The 8537-nt window shown below is 44.8% G+C and overlaps 1 long non-coding RNA gene across 1 annotated transcript; it reads right to left on the bottom strand.

The window, feature by feature from the left end:
- Window positions 1–5514: 5514 nt before the first annotated feature.
- Window positions 5515–8158, bottom strand: LOC104658762. The gene is made up of 2 exons (XR_747487.2): window positions 7983–8158; window positions 5515–6078 (listed from the first exon to the last, which is right to left on the bottom strand). It is a non-coding gene; the product is annotated as an uncharacterized LOC104658762 (long non-coding RNA).
- Between the last annotated feature and the right edge of the window lie 379 nt (window positions 8159–8537).

The following is an 8537-nucleotide window of genomic DNA, read 5'->3' as shown; positions in this document are numbered from 1 at the left end:
AAATATACAGGAAGAGAAAAGGAGGCATGACTATCAACAAAGAAAAATAATGAACCAGCAAGTGATGTAGACCTTATTTATACAACCTTACTCTTAAGTTAGTAGACCAGGATCTGTGGACCTTGGAGAGACGTCAGAACTGCTAGACTGTGTGGCTCGGCTCCTCAACGTGAAACTCCTCCTCTACTTTCCCGGGGGCCCGTGGACACATATTTGCCTTGGAACCTAATGGTGGGGTGGCTGTGGCCCTTGCAGAATGTGGGCATGTTTCACATTATATGCATGCGTGCTAGAGGGGAGTGAAACCAAGTCCATTTGGGACCTGACACTGTCATCCACCAAAAAAGAAAAAAATATTTTCCCATCTAGAATCAAAGTAGAAAACCACTCTCACAGGTGGTTTGGGTTTAAAAGGCACACCAATGATTGAAGAATGGCTTGTGGGTCCAGACAAGACTTGAGCCAAGCAACGCTTCATTACAGTGCTGGTTCCCCTTCCAAAGTCCTGCTGCAGCACGTGGGCGGTGTTAGCATCCCTCTGGCAGCTGAACTGCACCCAGAGAAGGGAATCGTGGTTAGGGGAGACCTAGATGGTACAGCAAGAAATGCAGAGGCTGGGCTGGCCAGACGAGACTGCTGGGGGCCAGCGTATAGCTCTCACAGAGTGTGAGATATTTGGGGTTTGGCAAACCCGAAGAAGCAGGCTGCCAAGTCCCACAGCTCCCTCTCCCCCTGGTGTATTTCAAAGGAAATTAAATCCACATGTTTCTGATTTGCTGACACTTCAGGCTCATCCAAAGGTGGTTTTGCAAGAGTGGTTTGGACACGAGGAGCCCAGAGAAACCCTAATTATTATTGTTATTTTTCATTTTGAAATGCAGACCTGTACACTTACATAATCCACGCCATTCCTACAAAATCAGACCCCAGTTTTGCCTAACCAAAACTTTTTGTCCCAGGCCCACCGGTGACAGGTCATTGAAGTCAACTAGAGAAGAGAAACGATGACTTTAACATCCAACCTAGAAATCCGCCTTGAAAACAGCACCTAAGAAATGCCAAGACTGGCATTCAAAAGCAAAAGCACTGTATGGATTGGGTCTATGGATCTCACAATTTCCTTAGACTCTGGGCCAAGGGGCAAAAACCTAAATTCAAGATGGTAGGTCCCGGATGTGGGGTCCGAGGTGCAAGGATATGGAGCTCAGAACCTCAAGAGGAAGGAGCCATTACAAAAGTGTTCTCTAGAATGTTCTAAAATGACCAGCCGTATCTGCGAATGAAACTCTGACGAACTGCAACCAGAATTCTGCTTCAGGGACAGATAATCTAATTATACACTTAGAAATAATTTAACACTTTTGGATGTGACCTGTGACCTCTCCAAGCCCAGCCACATGCAAACAATTGGCCAGAGAGGTCAGGGACCAAAGAGCCCCTGTCTTCTGACCCAGGAGTGAACATTTTCCATTCCTCCTATCCCTCTCCCATTTAAAGCTTTTCCATTCACTTCAAGGGGCCTCCTCTCCTGCCATGAGTGAGTTCTCCCGACAGAAGCGGTGGCTTTGTCCTGGTGCATGGCAGGGTGCTCTACACACTCAATAAACAAGCAATGAAGGCTGAGAAAACGAATTGGAAAACAACCTCCCCCAGTCACTCTCTGCTCCTGGGTTGAACTTTTCCAGCTCCTGCTCCCCTGGTCCTCAAACCTTCACATTTGTTCTCCGTTTCTCCTGCCCTTTGAAAATCCAGGTAGCAGCCCAGCCTTGTGCCTCGCACCTATACTCCCAGCACTTTTGGGAGGCTGAGGTGGGTGGATCCCTTGAGCCCAGGAGTTTGAGACTTGCCTGGGCAACATGATGAAATCCTGTCTCTACAAAAAATACAAAAATTAGCCAGGCACAGTGATGTATGCCTGTGGTTCCAGCTACCTGGGAGGCTGAGATAGGAGGACCGCTTGAGCCTATGAAGGTCAAGGCTACAGTGAGTCATGACTGCATCAGTTGCACTCCAGCCTCTGGGCAACAGAATGAGATCCTGTCTCAAAGCTAAGAAAATAAAATCTAGGTAGCCCTTTCTTCTCAGGTCTCAGCTGAGATGTCCCATCCTAGGAAGGCTGCTTCTTTTTAGCCCAGCTTGGGATGCCTGCCCTCCACCCATATTGAGCTTCCCTCCCTTCCAGGTATGTGTACATAGATACATATTCACGTTTAGCTAATGAAGTACAAGGTCACCTGCACAGGCTGCCTGCTCACCAGACTGCTGGCCCCTTGAGGCCAGGAACCAGGGCCATCTCTGTCACCCTCTTCCCAGAGCCTGGCACCGAGGAGGTGGGAAATTGGTACTGGTCCTCTAACCAGCTTTGCTCCCTAACCCTGCAACCAGCCTTCGCCATCAAGACGGCTCAGTTCTGTGAACCGTACAAACCATGAGTCATTAGAGTCTCATCAGATGCTTCGAGACTAGTGCTCACGTGAGTTAGTTTGCTAGGGCCGCCGTGACAAAGTGCCAAAGGCAGGGTGGCTTAAACAACAGACGTTTATTGCTGAACAGTTCTGGAGGCCAGAAGTATGAGATCAAGGTGTTGGCAGGGTTTGTTCTGAGGGTTCTGGGAGAGAATCTGTTCCAGGCCCTTCCCTTAACTTCTGGGGGTCGCTGGCAATCCTCGGGTTCCTTGGCTTATACAAACGTTGCCCCAGACTCTGCCTTCCACCTTCATATCGTGCCCTCCCTGTGACAGTGTCCAAAATTCCCCCCATTTTAAAAGCCACCAGTCATCCCGGATTAGGGCTCACCCTAATGGCCTCATCTTAACTGGATCATCTGCAAAGACTCCACTTCCAAATAAGGTCCCATTTGCAGATACTGGGGGTCAGGACTTAACATCTTTGTTGAGGGGGACAAAATTCAACCTGTAACTCCTCAACCTTTAATACCACTCCTCCGATAAAGAAAAAAAAAATTTTAAACCAGCTTCAAATTCTCATTGAAATAAAGTAACCATTTAATTTATTGCCCAAACTGGAACATTTTTTGAGAATAAAAGAGAGTGCTATTGATAATTTTGTAGGGAAAACGGGCCGCCCAGTCTGGGCCACATGGCCACCCTCTGTGGCTACATTCATTTCTCAACCCTTCCCATGCAAGGATGTGGTTTTACCTTCGCTGCAAATCCCTCTTTGTTTGTGTTCCCCAGCAGGTCCAGTGTGTTTTATACACAGTCGCAGTGAAACCAAGGGATTAGCTGTATTCCGGCTGTAGTTAATTCACTGTTTCCAGCTAAATGCAAGCCCAATCTCAGCAATTAATGTGGCCAGATCAAATCAGGTTCTCTTTACACCTGTTCCCCTGCTTAATTAGGTTCTCGTTTCCCAGGAGGACTCAAAGGCACTGAGAACCGTTATCTCAACCCTGGATTAGGAAGGCAGCATCAGACCCCCAGACATCACCACCATGCACAGGCGATGTCCCTGAGACAGCTCCAGCCCTTGCGTGTCTTAGAAATGTGTCTTGACCACTGTGATGCCCCCAGCATGGCCGAGGGAACGATTCCCTTTTTTTGTTAGAGACTTCCTTTCAGGTCCTCCCAAGGGAAGGACGTGTTCCCAGCGGTGCTCCTTTCTGAGGTAATTGTTGGACAGGAGTCAGCCAGTTAAGCCTGCCCACCTAATTAACAGAGTCTGTTATGATTTATCAAAATAATGAGATAGGGAACAAAGACACTGCTTTGCCCCCAACCCACCCGCCTGATATTTTGGCCTCTTTTCTTCCTTTTGGAAGATGACCCAATATTAATGAGAAATGAGTCACTTATTGTTGGGGTGCAAATAGAGAGATAAATGACATCAGTAATTAAGTCTCAAGCCCTCTTTGGTATAATGGAGCCATTTGTCAGGCAATATTATTCAATTAATTAATTCCATCAGGGCTACCACACTTCTCCAAACCCAGCCATTCAACTGTCAGCTCTGATCATTTGTATGATACAAAAATAGAATGGTTAATAAATGCATCATGAAACCCAAAAGAAAGTATTTTCGCCATCACAAGAAAGCTAACTAGAAGTGCGTGATTTGTGAATGTGTGAAGCGCTCACGGCCAGCCGCAAACCTCCTCCCATTACGGACTGAAATGTATCCGGTTATTTCTCAGTTCAAATCTCTAGGAAGAAAAAGGGAGTTGGTCCAGCTCAGCTCATCTTCTTGTGCCCTATCAGTAACCAGGGAGAGGAAAGGAGTCGGGTGACATGACATGGAACTGCGTAAGGGACAAAGGCAGGCAAATACAGTGGGAGGGAAGGTATCTAGAGCAGCAGCTCCCAGCCCATGTGCTCCGCATAGGTCTGCTTTCTTTCCTGTCTTGCCAAGTAGAGGAGAATCCTAACCTTGGTCTATGCCCATCCACCTCTCATTGCTCACAACTCATGTTACTTTTGTCTCCATTGATGCTCATATTAATTAATAAATACACCTTCATTCTCTCTAATTCCATTACTCTTTCTATTCTCCTTTTCAACCCTTGTCAATTGGTCTCAGAATTCTTTACCTCCCTCCTAGTGGGAAATTTGCCTTCAGGAAAAAGAAAGGTAACAGTCCAGAACCACAGTTAAGGAAAGTCTGCCTAAATGAATGAGTATCATCATATTCTAGAGAAAAGCCAGAAACGCCTTATGAATCTTGACATATCCCAATTTACCTCTTAATCCATCTCCAAATCAACCTTTTCCTTTGACCAGCAATATCAGCATACATAAAACACCATCTCCGTGTTGCACTTATTGTTCTGTTCTGCTTTGATTAGGTACTAATACTCCAGGAGCACTGGGATCTGCTCATTTTCATTGTGACGCAGCAGTATTTCAGCCAAGTTCGGAATTAAATATGCCTTTATGTGCTGGCATAAAAAGCTATCTACCATTCCTAGGAAAACAGCTTCTATTCCAAACAGCTGACTTCCAAAGTCCAGAACATAATCTGTTTGTAAGCTGTGTGGCTGCCTACACAGTTCCAGCCCCTTTTTTCTCACCTCCCAGCTAATTAAGTAATCTTTTGTTTCCTGAGCCCGGTCTGTGGACAGGAGTGTAAATCAATCAACAGTGAAGGCCTCCAAAGCCTGCAAGCCAGGATGAGCAGGAACATTGCCAAGGGCAATGGTTCCCAAACTTCAGCCAGCATCAGAGTAGCCTGGAGGATCTATCACAACAGATTGCCAAAGATCTGGGGTGCAACCCAAGAACTGGCATTTCTAACCTTCCTCCTAGTGGAAAATTTGCCTTCAGAAAAAGATGGCCCAATCCAGGGAAGAACCAGGCCTAGGGTATATGGGATAGAGGTACGGGGAGGTAACTAGATGTTCAGAATCCTCAGCAGCCAGCCACATAACCTAGCTGGTCCAAAACCCATCCTCCCCTGGGACGGATCATGACAGAGTAAACAGCCCTCCTTGGTCTCCTCTGCCTTAATCTGTAGGCAGAGATTACACCCTAGCTGAGATGAACAATTGCCTTGGAATAGGTCAACATCATGTGCCATTTTATCATTAAACCTACAAATGGTACAGACAACTCACAAGATTTGGGGATTTCTGAATGTTTGTGAAAATATTTTGTTTTCTTTGCTGCTTCTTGTTGATGTCACACATACCCAAAGACATTCCACGGGTTTAATAAGGCTTGGGCATCTTCTCCCACTGTTCTTCGTGGAAGACTCAGATTCTCATCCATTTCAGAGATGGATGGGGACCTTGACGGTTTTAATTCTGTGCACCATGATTGCAAGGGTCATCTGGTCAGCATTTTCCCAAACTTCTCTTGAGTCCCATTCACAGAGATATGCAATCCAACCAATCCCTTAGCAGTTTGTGTTCGTGTCTTCACGTTGGTGTGTCATTTTAGTGTCTTGGCCTGGGTTCCCCTCAGAAGGCACAGCCTGCAACAAGGGCTTTGTAAAGGAAGATTGGTTTGGAGAGTGATCTCAGCAGACAGGAGTCGGGGCCTGAGGGTGTGAAGCAGGGAAGAAGGGAAAGAAGGTGGTGACCTGATCCATCTCATCTTCTGGGAGGATCCTCTGAATTTGCAGCCTAGGGGAAGAAAAAAGGGAGCACTAATTTACAGACTCCCATCCCCTTTTGGCCAAGAGTTTCCTCATAGAGTGTTGACTCCCTTATACTTCCAGGTTGCACAAGCCTCAATACCAGGATACTGTATCCGAGAGGCCCAGGGCAGAAAGGGAGACACACAGTGCAGCTGAAACAAGGCACCTTCTGGTTATACTTGTTTTAAGCTGGCTGCCCCAGCAATGGCTGGTGTGGAAGATGGGTCAGAAGGTGAGAGATACACACAGCAGATGTCCAGTATAGTGTGTATGCAAAAGTAGAAAATGATAGTCAAAATATTTTCTATTTCATCAACATAAATTTCATGTTAGCTATAATCTTTAATCAATATATTTAAAATTGTAATCAAATGTGAAGATTAACATCAAGTTTCAAGAGTGTGTGGCTAAAACCCATAAATCTTACAATGTGCCTACATGCCTCATTTCTAGAACCTTCTACCATTTCTGTGTCCACAAGATCCAGGAAACAGTGACTACACAATAAATTTTAAGATAACCATTTCCGGGCCACCAGACACAAGGAGGACATCAATAAAAGAGTTATTTTGTGTCAGTTGTTGGGTGCTCAGATTAAAATAAAAATTGAAATTAACCAGGAATTGAGGCATCAAAAATTGCTTTCATGACCTCATGTCTGAAATTCTTATATTTTGTGCTTAAAATATCAGCTAGGTGCTATTTGTAATCACTTCTTTACAACAATTTGTTCTCTATAAATGAAAACCAAAATTAGACATAACTGTCCCTGTCTTTTTTTTTCTGTAACACTGGGTTTCTGAGGTCCAGGGGCGGACTTTGACGAGACAAAGGCCATCTTCAGATAAAGTGAAGATTATCATGAGGCAATTTACTGAATTATTAACATGAATTTCAACATCTGTGTTGCTAATGCTTCTAGACTTTAACAAATGATCCATTCAGGATATGGGCCAAAGAACATATGGCTAAGAATAAAGACCATTTGAAACCGCACAGGAGTTAGCATCTTTGGGGGCTCAGCACACAGTGAAATTGACTGAGGCCAAATCACAAGCACGCTCAGTTGAGCAGCCCCTACTGCCGCGCATGCGTACATGGGACACACTCAGGGGCTCTGAAATCATTCTGAGATGAAGCAGGGAGGTATTTAAATATTTCGTAAAAAATGTTTTATCATTTGAAATTTTCAAAAATGTGCAAAAGTACAGAAACTAGTATAATGAGCCCTCAAATATCTCACCCAGCTCAAACAACTATCATGGCTAATCTTCAATACTTTAAAAAAAAAAAAGTTTAATCAGGCATTCGTTTGCTCCTAAAGACAGGAAACCCGGGAAGATTTTCATGACCCTCTGAGGGTTTGTGACCTGCTGGCTCTTTGGTTCACTGACCTTATTCAATCCTCTCTTTATACAAGGGAATGCTATGCTTCTCCCATTCTCTGGCTATTTCTCATGCTCGTAGCAAATTAAGTGGACTCTGTCTATGATTTCAGCAACGGTGACATATAATCCCAGTGTTAAATGATGGAATTTTCCAATGCACAAGCAGCAGAAAGTGAACAGAGGAAACATTGCCATGAGCAGAGGCTCCTCAACACAGTATCTCCGACTGTGCTACAAAGCCACCCAGCGTGTGGATGAAAAGTGAAAAAAAATCTGACAATTGAGTGATTGTTCTCTCTCTACAAGCAATCCTACTATTTCTAACCCCTCCATGGGCTGCACTGGCAGCATGCAGACATTGCCTAGGTCTTCCTGCAGGGGCCGGCGAGCCGTTGTTTTCCAACAGACCAAGATCTGACACCAGGATTGCAGTCATCAGAACCTTTCCCCCACCTCCCCCGACACCGAAACGAAGAAGGAGCTGAGCAGGGCAGCTACTCACCTTGTCTCATTTGTTCACAAAGAATCCAAAGCCAGCAACATGGATCAGCTTCTTGCTTTTTGTCCAACTACTTGCCTACAACTCTAGAAAAACAACAGAGGTCTGCCAAGAATCTGCAGTCCCTTCAATCTCAAAATAATGACTAGCCTATCCAGTGTTTCCATCCAAGGAATTGTTGGTTCCTACACAAGAAAACCCTTTGGGGGGTGAGAGTCAGGAGTCCAAGAAAGGCATGTGGTTATTTTTGCCCCTTTCTGGACCCCATCTGCACTTTGGAAAGAAAGGAAAATCTATTTTTGACATTGGCTATTCAGCTTTCAAATAACATCAGCCGTTAAAGCATATCTAATTTAAAAGCTGATTCAAAGTTTTCCTTAACATTAAGGCGACTTTTTGGTCTCCTTCTGCTTCCTCCTGCCTCAAGCACAAACACGGCTTCACATTCACATTCTGTTTTCTTGGCAAATATGAGCTACAGTTTTGGAATAGGTTAGAGAATTAATGCCTCCATTGTCATATGACAACTTCCATCTTTTTAAAAATAATAATATACCA

This window comes from Rhinopithecus roxellana, chromosome 13, assembly GCF_007565055.1.
Source record: "Rhinopithecus roxellana isolate Shanxi Qingling chromosome 13, ASM756505v1, whole genome shotgun sequence".
In the NCBI taxonomy this organism is placed as follows: Eukaryota; Metazoa; Chordata; class Mammalia; order Primates; family Cercopithecidae; genus Rhinopithecus; species Rhinopithecus roxellana.
This window is presented reverse-complemented; position numbering and strand designations above follow the sequence as displayed.